General features: G+C 48.1%; 1 long non-coding RNA gene across 2 annotated transcripts in view; it reads left to right on the top strand.

Moving 5' to 3' along the window:
* LOC144506596 (uncharacterized) overlaps positions 1 to 14,859 on the top strand; it is a 78,398-nt gene extending 63,539 nt beyond the window's left edge. Inside the window, exons 4-5 of one of the 2 annotated variants that reach the window (XR_013499926.1) lie at positions 13,264 to 13,321; positions 13,415 to 14,859. This is a non-coding gene — a long non-coding RNA (uncharacterized LOC144506596). Of the gene's footprint in view, positions 1 to 13,263 lie in introns of both variants that reach the window. The other variant, XR_013499927.1, reaches the window with a different exon arrangement.
* The last annotated feature ends 2,976 nt before the right edge of the window (positions 14,860 to 17,835 follow it).

Genomic DNA, 17,835 nt, shown 5'->3' with positions numbered 1-17,835 from the left:
AGACAAGCAGTGTTAAAATCAGGCCTTTCAAGTTGCTGGGTAGAAAGTTGCTTCTGGTAATAAAAAATATTCATTCAAAAGCTGTCGTAACATAAAAAATTCAACATTTTTCCAAGCAGTATGATTATAATTTCACACCCAAGCAATGGAATTTCTCAAAGTGTGGCAATGGCTGATTTTATTTCTCGTATTGGGCAATGTTGCCAAACACGGGAGCCTACTAACTTGAAGTTCTTCTAAATGATGGTTAAAATTCTGAGGCCTTTAAATACTTTCACTGAGGATGTGTGTGCTGAGCTCCCTTAGAATCTCAGGAGCTCCCAACTCTTTGTGCTGTGAGATAGCACAATGGGTTAATGCTGCTGCCTCACACAGGGACCCGGGTTCAATTCCCGGCTTGGGTCACTGTCCAGAGTTTGCATGTTCTCCCTGTGTCTGCATGAGTTTCCTCCGGGTGCTCCAATTTCCTCCCACAGTCCAAAGGATGTACTGGTTAGGTACATTGGCCATGCTAAATTCTCCCTCAGTGTACCCGAACAGGTGCCGGAGTGTGGTGACTAGGGGATTTTCCCAGTAACTTCATTGCAGTGTGAATGTAAGCCTAATTAGGTGTAAGCCTATTTACACTACTAAAATAAACTTAAACTTAATTGCTGGGTGGATAAATTAGGCCACCAGGTGTGGTATTGGTATATACAGGCCAGATTTGATTTTGAGTCCGCTACCAGTTAGTTAATCTCAGTCAGCTTTTGAAAACCAGCCACAGTGCCTTTGGCAGTTTCCAGGTAAATACATCAACCCGTGTCCAAAAGAGAAAATGCTGGAAAGTCTCAGCAGGTCTGGCAGCATCTGTATGGACAGAAAAGAGCCGACGCTTCGAGTCCAGATGACCCTTTGTCAAAACCCCCTGGAAACAGTGAGCTTTGACAAAGGGTCATCTGGACTCGAAATGTCAGCTCTTTTCTCTCCATACAGATGCTGCCAGACCTGCTGAAATTTTCCAGCATTTTCTCTTTTGGTTTCCGATTCCAGGATCCGCAGTAATTTGCTTTTATCCAGTATTTATATCAACCCGTGCCCTGGATTTTGGGCCCAGATTTTCGTTCTCGAGGCAGCTGTATAGAATCGGGATATTTCCTGATTCTGTGAACAAGGCTCGGGGAAGCTGCCTCGTATTGCAGAGATTTTGCTCTGAGGTGCAGACGCGTGCTGGAGTCGGGCCTGCTGCCCCCCGGTAACAGTGAGGAGGCAGCCATAGTGGCTGCTATGCACCAGGGTGGGCTGTTTAAAAGGCCCCCCCTCGGTGTCCAGGAACTTCATCGCAGTTAGCATAAAAAGCATAAAGCAGTCTTCTAGGCCCCACTCCTCACACCCCCTCATCCCCACACACTCCCATGACCCATCCATGCCACCGTGTGTCCCGCTAACCACATGACACCTCATACCCTCCATGACAACCTATGCCTCTCTACATTTCCTCCATGGCCACTTATAGCCCCTATGTCAACTTAGTGCCAACTTATGCCAACAAATGCCCCCCACCAACCTTCCCCCTTTGACCTTAAACCCTCCACGTCAGCTCGTCCAGAATCTACCATAGACATACCATGGAGCCATGCTGAGATGAAATTAAATGATGTTCAATGTATCTATCACAGACTTCACTATATGTATGTGCTGCCATGCACAGGAAGAGTGAGACTCGGTAACATTGGCCTCTCAATGTCACTGATGGCACAGTGATGCTTGGAATGGATGCCAGCTGCATTGCTGCTAGTGGCCTCATCCAGCATTCAAGGACACCAGTCGAGGAGGCTGATGAGGGGAAATCCCTGAGGGATCATCCGCTCCTCAGACTGGAAAAACATCCATGACACAAGGTCCCATGACTGAGGCTGCCCCTCAAATGACGCAGGCACAACAGCCTGCGGAGAAGCCCCCACAAGCCTCTCCCTGATGAAGACAGGCCCCACAGGCATCTTGGACGTGAGCAGAGACAAGAAGGGAGGCCACCTCCACCTCATCCTTAGCCACCCGAAAAGCACTGTGTTGAAGTGGATGGGAATGCAAGGCGCCATGGTATCAGATGGCGTGGGTCAGTTGGGTGATGTTCTCTGCAGTTTGTATGTTCATTTACTTTGCCTTTATTCTATTACTGATTGGGCCAATGAACAGACTTGAGTTTTATCATAGCTTGGTGTCAAAAGGGAGATGGAGTTAAAGGGGAAAAGGTCATGTCAGGCCACAGTCTGTGTTGGGGAAAACAGTTGGTGGTGGCGATCCTACTTTCTTTCAATGTGGGTATCGATGGGATGATTTAGATTTGTGAGCTTGCTGGCTATTTTCCCTCTATGATGGAAGCTGAGTGAAAGGGTCATCCCTGTCATAATGATGGGGAACTACTCAAGTGAAACCATGCTGAATTAGCGTGGTGTTCACGCCAGCCTGGTAATTGCCTTGACACCTGAAGAGCTCCAATGAACTTCTCTAATGTCTGGGCTCTGAACCCCTCTGGAACCCACTTAATCTTCCTCATCCACTTCTTCCTTTCTCTCCTCCTCCAGATTCTCCTTGTCATCCAACTTGGGACCTCTTTGGGCCTGATTTTACCATTTTCATTCTAAGTGCTGAATCTGGGCGTAATGCAGATCCGACTTGGAAATCTGCTTTCAGGTGCCCCCCATACTCACTCAGCCTGAAAAAGAATTGCGTGTCTGAATCGCGCTGTGGGCGGGGCTTAGCGTGGGCGAAACGATCGGAGCTCTGAACTGTGCATGCGCAGTTGGAAAAAAATTTGAAAAAGTGCACCCGTGTCAGATCGCTCCCAAACCGCAGAAAGCAGAGAAAGTGGTTCGGGAGCAAAAAGCAGGAGCAGTGGTGCACATGCACATCACTGTCCCCCTTATCCACCCCCCTTCACTTCCCACAGACATCGCTGTCCCCCCTTATCCACCCCCCCACTTCCCACAGACATCGCTGTCCCCCTTATCCACCCCCCCCCCACTTCCCACAGACATCGCTGTCCCCCTTATCAACCCCCCTCCGCTACCCAGACCGATCACCACCCCTGCCCCCCCCCTCCGCCCCCCACCGACCGCCCGCAGAGTGGCAGCAGACCCCCCTGCCCACCACCAGAGATCCATCTGACCCCCCCACCAGAGATCCATCTGCCCCCCCCACTAGAGATCCATCTGTCCCCCCCACCAGAGAACCGTCTGCCCCCGCACCAGAGATCCATCTGCCCCCCCCCCCCACCTGAGATCCATCTGGCCCCCCCCACCAGAGATCCATCTTCCCCCCCCCCACCAGAGATCCCTCTTCCCCCCCCCCCCCCCTGCCCCACCAGTGAGTGATCGGGCCTCCCCCCCCACCAGAGATACATCTTACCCGCCTCCCTCCTCCTCCTCTCAGAGAACGATCTGGCTTCACTCCATCCCCACCCCAGAGAATGGTCTGGCCGCACTCACCCCCCGCCCCCCCCCCCCCCCCCAGAGGAACACCTGACCCGCCTCCTCCTCCCTCCCCAGCAGACAACGATCAGCCCTCCCCGCCCCCCCCACCACTAGACAATGATCAGCCCTCCCCCCTTCCCCCCCCCCCCCCCCCCCCCCCCCACCAGAGATACATGTAACTCGCCTCCTCCTCCTCCCATCCCCAACCAGACAACGATCTGGCCTCACTCCCCCCCCCCCCCTCCAGCCAGAGAATGATCTGACCCGCCTCCCTCCTCTCCCCCACCACTGATCTGAGTCAGAGAGCCGATGGAAGCTCTGAACTCGCTCTTCAGCAGCTGGAGCACCTGATTCAGACTTTTATTTAGCAGGTCCATTTCGGCGCGGTTCCGGATCGGCGAACGTGGCGGTAAAGGGGGAAATGCTGACAAAGTTGGGCAGGCAGTTCATTAATTCAATTGAAACACATGCAAATACATTTAAATCGCCGTTGCGCCCGTTTCGGGCGCGAAGTGGATCACTGCCATTCCCGGGTTTCGGTAAAGTGGCACAGACGCGGATCGCGTGAATGGCCTCACACCCGACTTTACCATGTTTTCGTGCCTGAAAATGGGCGCAACGCAATGGTAAAATCAGGCCCTTTGTCTGGTCATGTTGTGCAGTGTGCAGCCAATGATCACAATACAAGCTACCATGGCTAACTTATACTGGAGGGTACCATCCAACTGGCAAAGATAATGAAAGCAATTCAAGATGTCAATAGCTGTTCAGTGCAGGTATATGGGGCGGTACGGTGATGGAGTGCTTAACACTGCTGCCTCACAGTGCCAGAGACCTGGGTTTAATTCTAACATTAGGTGACTGTATGGAGTTTGCACATTCTCCCCATGTCTGCATGGGTTTCCTTTAGGTGCTCTGGTTTCCACCCACACTCCAAAGATGTCCGGATTAGGTTGGTTGGCCTTGACAAATTGTTCCTTAGTTTTCCAAGATGTGTAGGTTAGGGAGTTTAGCGGGTTAAATACATGGAGTTATGGGAATGGGACCTGGGTGGGGTGTTTTGTCAGGGAGTTAGTGCAGACTCGATGGGCTGAATGGCCTTCATCCACACTGTAGGGATTCTACGATTATATATTAAATGATGTAAGCAGATGCTTTTGGTTATAAGATCTCTCTGCATCAGTGGCTGGAGACTGGACGGGCACCATGTGTTACCACTTCAGGGGTAATCCTTATGCCCCAGCAGCTCCCCATGGACTCTAGATGAATGGCACTTGGAGCTTTCAAAAGATAAAATCTCTCACCCACTGAAATCATCAGACACCCCCGAGAGTAATCAGAATCCTTCCCTAACCACCATCATTGGACACCATCACAACCCCAGCAATTGAGATCTATCAGTGCATTCCAGGCACCCTTGTGCAATTGTAGTGATCACTGCAGGGAACTGCACCTCTCTCATTGTCCCAATACACATAGCCGCTCTAGTAGACTTTGACCTTGTGAAACAGGCTTAATGCCTGAAGATCTCTAAACTTGACCAATCAGGTGACCCATGGTCATTCTGGGAGCCCGTTCCTCTGGAAATCACAACAGTCCCTCTGCACGGAACCTGCCTCGAGGCTGAAATCCAGACCAAAGTTCCCAAAAATGTGAGGCTGGATTTTACCAGCTCTTTGCGACTGCCCTAAACATGGTGGGGAAGTTGTTGGGATGAGAGCATGAAATCTATCCATTGTCACGGAATATTACCAGCGGCAGGAATCTCAGCAGTGTATCATTGAATCAAATAAGGGCTATATTAATGGCCACTTCCCAACCCTGCCAGTATTTTGCCCATGTTACCCAGTCTGCTGCTGTGTGGGGAGGCTGCCAAGTAAATCCTGGCAGCCTCTATTCAGACCTCAGCATGGGGGGGCACCTTCCCTAATGTTAATCCTTCGCCCATGGTGGATCCCCCAAGTGGCAATAATCATCACCATGTCTCAGGAGTCACCGTTGGAATATCCCCACCCCAACCCTGATCGCCAGGACTTGCCTGTTTGCCTGAACCAATCACTGAAATAAACTTATATTGTCTTCGGGCAAGCCACCCTCTCTTTCATCCAACTGCCTTAGCAGTGGGCAATGCTCGCAGAGCTCAGTGCCCGATCTTCTCTCTCTCCCTGATCATTGGCGCTTTCTCCTTCCCCCCACCACGATCATCATCCTACTTCACCCCCACAACCATAGGTCACTTCCCCCTCCACCACCATGAGGTTCCCACTGTGGCATGTGCCAACCTGGCAGTGCCAAGGGCAGTACAGGTGATATTGCCAGGGCACTGCCTGGCCATGTCCCTTTCCCCCATGCCCCTCTCCCCCTACTTATCTTTGCACCTCACAGGGAGACTCCCAGGACAGGTTCACATCTGCGTGAACCTGTTGTAAACCACACCAATATGACGTCATGTCAGTATGATTTGAAGATATGGCAGGGCGTCAAAATATGGCGATGTTTAATGATATCAGAATGCATGCAAAGGCATCCAAAGCAGGTTCATGCACATTATCGGCGTGAACCTGATGATGTTGCTGACGAGGGATGGGGACGATCCAAAGTCGTGTGCCCGCCAGCGAGAATTGCGACTTCTGGATCTTGAGCACCCACTGGCACAGTGGCACAGTGGTTAGTACTGCTGCCTCACAACGCCAGGGACCCGGGTTCAATTCTGGCCTCGGATCACTGTCTGTGTGGAGTTTGCAGTTTCTCCCTGTGTCTGCGTGGGTTTCCTCCGGGTGCTCCGGTTTCCTCCCACTGTCCAAAGATGTGCAGGTTAGGTAGATTGGCCATGCTAAATTGCCCCTTAGTGTCCCAAGATGTGAGGGTTGGGGGGGATTAGCCATGGGAAGAGTGTAGGGTTATGAGGATAGGTTGGGGGAGAGGGCCTGGGTAAGATACTCTGTCAGAGAGGTGCTGCAGACTTGGTGGGCCGAATGGCCTCCTTCTGCACTGTGGGGTTTCTATGGATTCTGGGAACCTTATAGATGGTGAACACAGGTTCAAGGTTTCACCACTAATTACCCAATAGGAAAAAAACAACTTGGACAATTATTCTTATTTCCCAGATTTTAATGTTTTCTTTCCTTCTGGGTAGGAACCAAAATCTTCTTGTGGAGGCAGAGGACTTTGCTGAGCTACCGAGCTACATTAATCAGCGCCTTCACTGACCAGGAAGATTGCAAAATGTTGCCCTTTTGTTCAAAAGCAGAAAAAGGATAAAACCTGAAAAGCGCAGCATTCATTCTAATGTTGGTGTCGGGCAGCTTTTAGTGACAGTGTGCAGCCAAAATGAATTGTCACTCGGAAAAACATTTGAATAGATGAAATACAACCTGACAACATTAATTTGAGGAATGTTTTTGATGCACTGGTTACTGTCCTTGTCCTCACAGCAGTGATTGGGCCCATAACTCCCTGGCCTGCCAGCCCCATGAGGTAATGCTCTGGGGACCTGGGTTCGAATCCTGCCATGTCAGATGGTGGAGTTTGAATTCAATAAGAAAAACAAATCTGAAATTAAGAATCTACTGATGACCATGAAACCATTGTCGATTGTCAGAAAAGCCCATCTGGTTCACTAATGTCCTTTAAGGAAGGAAATCTGCCATCCTTACCTGGTCTGGCCTACATGTGACTGCAAAGCCACAGCAATGTGGTTGACTCTCAACAGCCCTCAGTCAATTAGGGATGGGCCAGACTGTGACCCCCATGTCCCACAAATGGATTTAAAAAAATACATTTTGGGGGTACCTTTCTGATGCACTGGGGAATTCTTAGAATGATAGAATCCCTCCAGTGCAGAAGGAGGCCATTCGGCCCATCGAGTCTGCACCGACCACAATCCCACCCAGGCCCTGTTCCCATAACCCCACATGTTTACCCTGTTAACCTCCCTGAAACTAGGGTCAATTTAGCGTGGCCAATCCACCTAACCCGCACATCTTTGGACTGTGGGAGGAAACCGGAGGAAACGCACACAGACACGGGGAGAATGTGCAAACTCCAAACAGACAGTGACCCAAGCCGGGAATCGAACCCGTGTTCCTGGGCTGTGAGGCAGCAGTGCTAGCCACTTCTCCGAAGTTCCCACGTAAACATTGATCCAGCAATTGCCCAGGAGTGCTACCTTCCCCTGGACTGGGCTGGGAAGCATCCGACAAAGTGATTCAAATCGCAAACTTCTATGGTCCTGCCAGTTTTATGCTAACAGTTATTCTGAAAGAGTTAGAAAGGTATAAAGCATTTCTAACTTCAGAATAACTATTTTAAACACCCATACTGAACCCTGCATGGGTCACCCCCCGCCCCCACCCCCCAACACCCCTGATCTCTCAACTCCAACCCCTTCAATCTGATGTCTGAACCATCACCTCCAACATCCCACAATCAAACAGCGTGCCCTCTGGCCTGTCCTCCACATCTCCAGCGTGACATCCCAGCACTGGCCCAAAAACCCCTACCCAGTCTAGACTGACCCTTCACCCACTTCCTGTCCTGGTTTGGCCTCACCCCACTCCCTGCCATCGGGTCTGACTCTGACCCTCGTCTGGTCCTACTCCTGACTTCAACCCCGACCCCCCCCCCCCCCCCCCCCTCCCCAACACCACGACCACCCCTACCTCGCCCTCTGTCTAGGTCCAACTCCATCCCCCTAATAGCGTATCTGAACCACCAGCCCCACCCTCACTTACCTTCTCCCTTTGAATGGTCCCTTTAAACGCGCGTACCCTTCCTGGCTGTGCTTCATTTACCCCGCACTGATGCGGCCAGGAGTGGGCTTCACTGCACTTGTCTCACCCGGCCTGAGTGAGGAAGATCGGGCGAGACCAGGGGGCTTTGGAATTCCAGCAGAGCGGCTATCCACCGGTGATTGCCACTCCGAGGAAGTTACAGATCAATGATGATCTGATCTATTGCTGGGTTTATTGGAAGCTTTGCACTGTGGATTTAAACCCACTGGGAATGGTGAATTTCCAAACTACACTCATGTGGGACTCTGAATAATCATCAGGCTGAATTGTCTTAGAAAGCAGCTGGAGTGGAACCCAATTTTGATACTCGAAGGAGAAGTGCTTTAGGATAAGAGAGAAGAAAATGGAAATGTGAAAGACACATCGGAAATAGGCAGAAACGTCTATAAGAATTTGAAAGAAAATGCAGATTAACATGTCAGGAGGTTACCCTTCATCACATACCAATCTGAAGTGTTGACCTGTGATCCTTTTAGATGTTGACAGACATTCTGTGCACTTTCTGCTCTTTCTAAATTTAAGAACAAACATGCCAACAGTTAAATTTAGCGTTACTTTTAAAAAGAAAATGCAGATTCATGAGAATGACATCTGGAATTAGTCATTCAATCTCTGAAAAGATGTTTCAGAATTTGCTGGACATAATATCAGGCTACTGATAATGATGCCTAGGGAACAATGCTGTCATTCTCATTGTGTCAACCCCTTCACAAGCCATGTTTCTGTTATTACTGTATGTTTGAGTTGCCTTAAAGGTCAATGCTGTTAGGGATGTAATTGATATAAACCTGTGTTTTGAGATTGGTTTTTTTTGGAAGTCTACACAATAATTTAATTGTGGCGATTAAATAACACAAGCACCTTCTCCTTTGAAATATGATAATAAAATTACTCCTTTCAGTGAATACCTTGCTTAATATCCATCATCCCCGCATTGACGTTTGGACAGCTTTGCTTGAATGTTATTGAAATTACAATAACAGAAATGAGAGAGACAGGCACTCCCAATACTTAAACTGAGTTCCCTTTTGTTAAGGCACCGGATTACATCTGCGCACGAAATATTTTTATGCACTGAATCAACCCAAACAAAGAATTTCCCTTGTTGGAGAGAGTTGAGACGATTAACTCTGCAACATCAAATCCTATTACTTGGATTAAAGACGTCAGTCTCGATTTTTTTTAAAACTAATGTTATTGATGAGGAAAAATCAGCTTGGATGTGTTTGCGAAGAAATATGCACATCCTTCCTGCAGTCAATTCAAATAAATGGAAGGAAGAAGCACAGCCCGGGTGCTTCACAACCATGCAAGGCTGGAGAAGCGTGAAGAGTAAAGTCGCATAATCCTTTGAACAAGGCTCAAGAGCCTATTTCTTGTCTCGCAAATTCCTGGTCAGCTTTTAAAATCACTCACAGCATGTGTTGCTCTTAAATCACATCATAATTCAGAGCAATTTTGTATAATGGTCAGACTGGATATTCTCCCAGAAGCAGACAGTGTCAGCAAGAAAGACTCCAAATTGTATCTTCAGTGATAAAGATTGGCTGTCATGAAAAGTAAAGATTTTATAAGATGCACTTTTATCAAATCAGTTCCCTCTTTGTTCCTGACTGCTTCCTCTGACTCTTATCACTAGTTATTCAGCTTCAAGGAATAGCACACTTACTGCCGGCTTCATGACAGCCGCACCCTAAAGTAACCCGACCCTTCATTTCCCCTGTCCCCAAATCTGTTCCAAACACTCTTAATAGACTCCGCAATGAGTTCAACGGATACTTAATTGGAGGCTTGCTGGTTCCCCATCTCCTGCAATGGTGTAGTACTGCCAGAATGCAGCAGTGCCATTTAGGTACCTCTAACTCAGCAACATCTCCATGCCTCCCCTCAACCAGCCCCGGGACTCTTCCTCTCCACCCCTCGGACCCACCCGAAGCCCCATCTCCCTCCGAACAGCCTAATATCCACTGTCCTGCACAGTACTCACTTCCAGCCTGAAGAGAGAGAAAGGCCTCAGTCAGAATTCATAACAGCTGCCCACAGGAAAGAGGACAATTGCTAAAAACTCCAAACTCAAGAGCGTGCTGTATGTGTAATTGGGGGGGAAAAGAACGCACCTTCAAAACTGCCTGATAGCAACACAGTGGCCACTAAACAGAAAACGCAAAATCTCCTTCTTTCGTAGAGAAAGTGAAGAAAGTAAAGAACATTTGAGTACTGTCACACGGAATGATGATGGAGGGAGAAGTTCCAGTGTTTCTGGTGCCTCAGAGTCAGCGTCCAAATTGGCCGCACGTTGTACATCTGGATCTGAGCTTGGTGTAATGGCAGGTCTGTAACCCAGCACAGATGTGTGGACAGAGGGAATGTGGAAAAAGACAGCACACCCTTGATTAGACCATAAGGATGAAAAACATGAGTGTGAAGTATTTGTGAATATTAATAGCTTATCACTTTTCACATCTGAGGGGTGAGACTTTCGAATGATTGGCACTTGTACCAAGTGACGTTCTGGACAGGATTCTCTGGCCTCCCCTTGGTGTGTTTCTTGGCAGCGGGAGGTGGTGCATTGTTGGTTGGCAGTGGGATCTCCTGGTCCCACCATAGAGTCATAGAGGTTTACAGCATGGAAACAAGCCCTTCGGCCCAACTTGTCCATGCTGCCCCAGTTTTTACCATTAAGCTAGTCCCAATTTGCCCACATTTGGCCCATATCCCTCTATACCCATTTTACCCATTTTAAACACTTTTTAAAAGACAAAATTGTACCTGCCTCTACTTCTGCCTCTGGCAGCTTGTTCTAGACACTCACCACCCTCTGAGTGAAAAACTGCCTCTCTAGATTCTTTTGTATCTCTCCCCTCTCACCTTAAACATATGCCCTCTAGTTTTTTGGGAAAAGATGTTAACTATCTACCTTATCCATGCCCCTCATTACTTTATAGCCCTCCTACGCTCCGGGGAAAAAAATCACAGTCCATCCAGCCTCTCCTTATACCTCTAACCATCAAGTCCCCGGTAGCATCCGAGTAAATCTTTTCTGCACTCTTTCTAGTTTAATAATATCCGTTCTATAATAGGGTGACCTATCAATGGGATTTCCTATTCACTTCACCCCACGCTGCCAGGGAACACGCGGCAGGGATGCACCTTCTGCAGGACCGGAACATCCCGCCAAAGTGAACTGCTGGAAAGTTCCAGGCGCAATGGATGCAGCTGGAATGCAGGTTTAAAATGTGGAACATAAACTGTTGCCAACTCACACCATTGTGCAACAAATTGTGAAAATGCAGAGGAGGACACCCGTTGGAAAAGTTTGTGACCACCGGGTTACATTGTATCAAAAGGCGGGTTTGCGTTCTGCATACTGTCTGGTCCAAAGACAACACACCTTTACTCTGACCACTTGGGCTTGCTGGAACTTCAAAGTGCACATGGTGTTGACATGGGAATTGAGTTGTGTTCCCATTGCAGCAGAAATTATTGACCACACAGCTACCCAGCTGAGGAAGAAAATTTGCGAACAATGCAAAGTAATTGAGTAAAATTGTGATTCTTATTGTTGAATCTACAAGCCTCAGCAACAGAATTACTCCAGCAGTTTAAAGTAAAGTTTATTTATTCATGTCACAAGTATGTTGACATTCACACTGTTATGAAGTCACTGAAAATCCCCTAGCCGCCACACTCTGGCACCTGTTCGGGGAGACTGAGGGAGAATTTAGCATGGCCAATGCACCTAACCAGTACACCTTTGGACTTTGGGAGGAAACCGGAGCACCCGGAGGAAACCCACGCAGACACGGGGAGAATGTGCAAACTCCACACAGATAGTGACCCAAGCTGGGAATTGAACCTGAGTCCCCTGGCACTGTGAGGCAGCTGTGCTAACCACTGTGCCGCCATGTAGTTTACTTGAAATGTGAAAGTGATAAGAAGGGTGATTCACAGTACAGGTGGGACTTTCCGCCTGCACCCCCAGACCCATTAGCGGAAGATCCCACTGGCGGGAAAGGTGGAGAATCCCGCCCTTCATATTTTTAAATCTGATTGAACTTCCAGATCAAAAAGCTGATCCGATAGTTAAGTATCTTTTCGAATGCCTCACGAAAACATGGTGCCTCCTACGTGAAGCAGCATCTTGTAGTATTTGCTAGTGATGGAGCGAGTGTTATACTGGGCACTAAACAGGTGTAGCTCACAGACTCATTACTTGGCATTGCCTGAAGCATAGATTTGAACTTGCAGTGGGTGATTTGGTGACAGAAGTTGGCGGAATGAAACATTATCATTCCTTCATGGACAAAATAATGCCCCATGTATAACAGATCACCTCTCAATCAAAGGCACTGGAGAATGCACTGACAGAATCAGGTTTCCCAAATAGGCCACGTTTTAAGCATCAGATGGGCGGCAGGTTCATTTCAAGCAGCGTTGGCGGGAATCATTCTGATTTTCACGCTGGATCCGACACTCTGCCAAATTCTCTGTCCAATATCTCCTCATGACCTGGTGTCATGTTTTGTTTTCTAATAATCCTGTTTTATTATATTAAAGCAGCTATACGTAAGTCGTTGTACACCAAGAAACAATTAGATTGAACTCAATCTGCTAAGTGCAGGAGCATTGAAAATCATTGCACATAATCCATTACCTGGAAACTGTTTAAACTAGACTCGGTACTGGACTGTATTGCAATGGTTGCGGTCCGCATTTCTTGTCTGATAATGTTTTTGGGTCATGTTGCACTCTGAGTAGATCGCTCATGTCAATGTGAATCCAAGTTGCATTGCATCAGTGCAATTTGGGCAGTATAACGCACCTGGCAGTGTGGTGAAACGCAAACAGTGTAATAGTAATATCCTTTGGTCCTCTGTAGGGAGGGTTATTCAAAAGGCTTCCTGTCCAGTAATTGTTTAGTGTTGGAACAGTTGCTGATTTTTCTTATTTTTCTAGGCACAAGTTTTTAGCCAGGTCTTCTGTCATTCTTTGTTATTGATTCTTTTCATATTTTTCAGCCAAAAATAAAGCCGTAAATATGTCTCAGGGGCAAAATGGTCTCGAATATACGGGCATGTAGGTTTTTTTTTGCACATTACATCCATTTTTTAAAAAAGTATTGAACAGAATCCAATTGATTTTGCAGCCTGGTGCTTGTTTGTGTTTTAGGATAAAGTCTTTTGTTGAGTTACCGCAGGGTATGATTGATGGCCTTTTTGGATGAAGACTATGTGAGACCAGCCCCATACCTGTACAAGGAGGAAAGTAAGAAGCTGGATTTGATACAGCACCTTCCACTTCACGATGACATCTGCAAGTGCTGTACAGCGAATTCATTGCTTAAAAAATGTGAGCTTTTGTTGCTTTGAGAGTAAACACACCGGACGGAATTTTCCATTCCGGCAACTAGGGCCCTGATTTTGCCGGCACAACCGCCAGAGGCCCGTAAGATCGTGCCTGAGGCCAATGGGGAATGCCGTTCTGCGAGCCTCACCCGCCCTGGTTTCGGGGCGGTCGTGCCGGTAAAATCAGGGACTAAGGCTGGAATCTTACAATCGTTCATGTTTTTTGAAATGATGTAGGAAATGCGGTGAGCAATTTGGGCACGGCAAGCTCCCACAAACGAAAATGTGATAATTACCAGATAATCTTTTGTTGATTGAGGGATAAATATTGGCCAGGGCACTGGGGTTTACTTCCCTGTTCATCTGCGGGATTTTCTGGTCCCGCTGCAGTGAACGGAGATTTGGTTTGGGCGCCAAATTCTCCGTCATCGATGCCGCGGCAGTGGGTTGTGAACCACCGGTAAGATTCCACCCTAAGTGCAACGGCAGGTGGGGTTAGCACCATGTTTCCTGTCAATTGGCGGTCAGGGTTTCGTGCCCAAGCTTCTGCATGAAGTCTTGTTAAAGTTAAAGTTTATTTATTAGTGTCACAAGTAGGCAGCAGTGCTAACCTCTGTACCATCGTGTCACTAATTAGGGATAGGTGAGTTGCTTGTTGAATCACGTGGTAGGATGGGCACTGATTCGACTGCCTACTGTTTCCTCATGGGCTGAATTTTTCTGGTGCCATATTTAAATGCCAACCGAATGGTAACGTCATTCTCTGCAGCCCAGCTGTGTGGTTGGAGATTCCCGCTGCAGTGAATGAAGAGTGGGCTGAGTTCCAAATTCTCCATTCTCACTGGCAGTGGTGGCATCGACACTGGAGAATCCCAGCCGCTATCTTTTGTTTGAGGTGTTGAATCAAGGTCCGGTGTACACACTCAGGTGGATGGAAAAGATCCTATGGCAAGATTTTTGATGACGAGAAGGGAAGATTATCTGGTAATTTTCAAATCTATGTTTTTTGAAGCTTGCAAAAATGTGTGCACATTGCTCACTGTGTTTCCTACATTTTAAAATCACTTCATAGGTTATAGAGTGCTTTAGAGTGTCCTGATGTCACTAAAGGTGCTACATAAATGCAAGTCGGTCTTCACTCTTTGGTCATATACATTGACATTGCAAGTGCTGAAGGACTAGTTCTTACCTGTTTCAAACATGACTTTGGTTAAATACTATTTCTTTGTTGACATAAGTGAGGAAAATAAATTCTGCACCACATTCTGCACTCTCTCGTTTCCTTCTCTATGAACAGTATGCTTTGTCTGTACAGCGCGCAAGATACAATACTTTTCACTGTATACTAATACATGTGACAAGAATAAATCAAATCAAATCAAATCAAATTAATCCTTGCTGCCCCCATGTTCCAGCCAAGACATTGATGCAAAGAGGAGGGAGGGTTCTGTGCTCCATGAAAGATCCTGGGTCAGGCCTTTGGGACAGCAACCTGGGCAACAGATAGAGGATGTGGACGAGCAACTCAATTACATATCCCATCAGGTCCAAAAGAATAAGTTCATTGAGTTTTAGTCCCACGGTTACACATCGATTGTGTTTTCTTGTCATACTGTATTGCAGTTGTCTGCGCACTTGAACAAAGCAGGTTGGCTCCTTTATCAGCCTTACAGCTCGACCTGCCTGCATTTCACCGGGAGAGTTCTATGATGAACAGTTTTAATCAACTAAGGCCTTTGATTATTGGCTCTATTTCACAGTTCTGAGTACCTTAAAATTTTAATCGGCAGGAATAAAGACAAAGGGGGACAGTTTTGTGCCAGCATTCCTGTCTGCGGGAATGCTCAAAATCCGGAGAGACTGGGAAAACGTGATTCTCGCGAGTGAGTTCCGAGCTTCCAGCCCCCTCGCCGGCAGAGTGGCGTGAATCACGCCACGAGACTGCACAATGCCCATGTTAATACATTACCATATCACTAGCGAGCACTTTCTCTGGGACTTCCCTCCCCCTCATTCCACCCCCCCCCACCTGATATTCAGTGGGATGACATCATGTTAGCGCCATTTACAACAGCTCTGCATAAATGTGAATCCGGCGCCTTCGCCTCTGAGGGGAGGTGAATGATCAGGCAGCCAGCAGCCTCCAGGGTGTTCACTGCTCAGGGGGCGCTGGAAAGGCCACAGGGGACACAGAGAGTGCAATTCAGGGCCAGAGATGGGGGTTGCCATATCTGGGGGAGGGGTCCACGGGGGCCACTTGCAGGCCTTACCTCCCCTTCACACCAGGATGCCCCTTGCTTAAAAGGGGTTGTGAAGGCTGGTAACCAGGCAACGCTTCCCGGGTTTCTGTCCAAATCGCAGCTGAGGGAATGTCCTTCCTTAGTGGTCCTTGTTTTCCTTGAAAACAAGAGGCTCAGCACTGGGGAGGGGACTGTGAGTTACTCGGGTGGGGTCCCGTGAGAGGCGGGGCTGTGAGGGCAGAGTGGGGGATTCAGGACTGGGCTGTATCTCCCCTCATGCCTGCAGGGCCTCACACTCGGGGGGAGGATGACTGCAGGGTGATTGGAATCCAGACTCAGGCAGCCGTGTGAGTACAAAGGGGAGAAGCTGCCCGACAGTCCAAAACCAATTGCCAGAATTGCTTGCGTGCAATGGTGGATGTCAATGCGTCATGAAAGACACCTCTTTACAGCTTTGCACCTCTTGTTACTTGGGAGAAACAGGGTGCCTTCTGGGAATGAGCTGGATGCGCTAATCGCTGGCCTTATGATTCAGCTGTGCCTCATCTGTCATAACAGGAAGACACCAGGCTGAACAGCCACCCTAACCTTACCTCACTTGTGTTTATGTCAATAAAAGTTGTGCAGAGAAACAGCGGAGGGATTCTCTCAAAACTGCTGAATTGGCCAGAATTCTGGTGTAAATCACGACTGTTTTTTCCGTGCAACTTCAGACCTGAATCTCCCCACTCTGTGCAATGCAGAGGTCACAATTGTGAATCTCATTAAATGCTTGGGGGGGGCGGGGCCTACTCACGCCAAAGAGCCTGAAATCAGCGGGATGAACGGGAACCCGTCCATGTGCACATCTCTGGGAGATCGCTGAAAAGACCTCCCAGCATCCAGATCACGGCCATCCAAACCCCACACACATTGCTGGCCTCATCGCTGGCCCCAACAATACCCCCACAGACCTCGCTGGCCTCATCGCTGGCCCCCAAACTCCATGGCCTGGGCCTCGGCACCTCCCTCTGCGACTGGATCCTGAATTTCCTAACTCACAGACCACAATCAGTAAGGATAGGCAACAACACCTCCTCCACGGTCATCCTCAACACCGGTGTCCCACAAGGCAGTGTTCTCAGCCCCCTACTATATTCCTTATACACCGATGACTGTGCGGCCAAATTTCTCTCCAATTCGATTTTCAAGTTTGCTGACGACACCACCGTAGTGGGTCGGATCTCAAACAATGACGAGACAGAATACAGGAATGAGATAGAGAACCTGGTGAACTGGTGCGGCAACAATAATCTCTCCCTCAATGTCAACAAAACAAGGGAGATTGTCATCGACTTCAGGAAGCGTAAAGGAGAACATGCTCCTGCCTACATCAATGGGGGTGAAGTAGAAAGGGTCGAGAACTTCAAGTTTTTAGGTGTCTAGATCACCAACAACCTGTCTTGGTTCCCCCATGCCGACACTAAAGTTAAGAAAGCCCACCAATGCCTCTACTTTCTCAGAAGACCAAGGAAATTTGGTATGTTAGCTATGACTCTCACCAACTTTTACAGACGCACCATAGAAAGCATTCTTTCTGGTTGTATCACAGCTTGGTATGGCTCCTGCTCTGCCCAAGACCGCAAGGAACTACAAAAGATCGTGAATGTAGCCCAATCCATCATGCAAACTGGCCTCCCATCCATTGAATCTGTCTACACTTCCCGCTGCCCCGGCAAAGCAGCCAGCATAATTAAGGACCCCACGCACCCTGGACATTCTCTCTTCCACCTTCTTCTGTCGGGAAAAAGATACAAAGTCTGAGGTCATGTACCAACCGACTCAAGAACAGCTTCTTCCCTGCTGCTGTCAGACTCTTGAATGGACCTACCTTACATTAAGTTGATCTTTCTCTACGCCCTAGCTATGATTGTAACATTCTATACTCTCTCGTTTCCTTCTCTATGAACAGTATGCTTTGTCTGTATAGCGCGCAAGAAACAATACTTTTCACTGTATGCTAATA

Source organism: Mustelus asterias, chromosome 17 (genome assembly GCF_964213995.1).
Source record: "Mustelus asterias chromosome 17, sMusAst1.hap1.1, whole genome shotgun sequence".
NCBI lineage: Eukaryota > Metazoa > Chordata > Chondrichthyes > Carcharhiniformes > Triakidae > Mustelus > Mustelus asterias.
The sequence above is the reverse complement of the archived record's forward strand: the minus strand, read 5'-3'. Positions and strand labels throughout refer to the sequence as shown.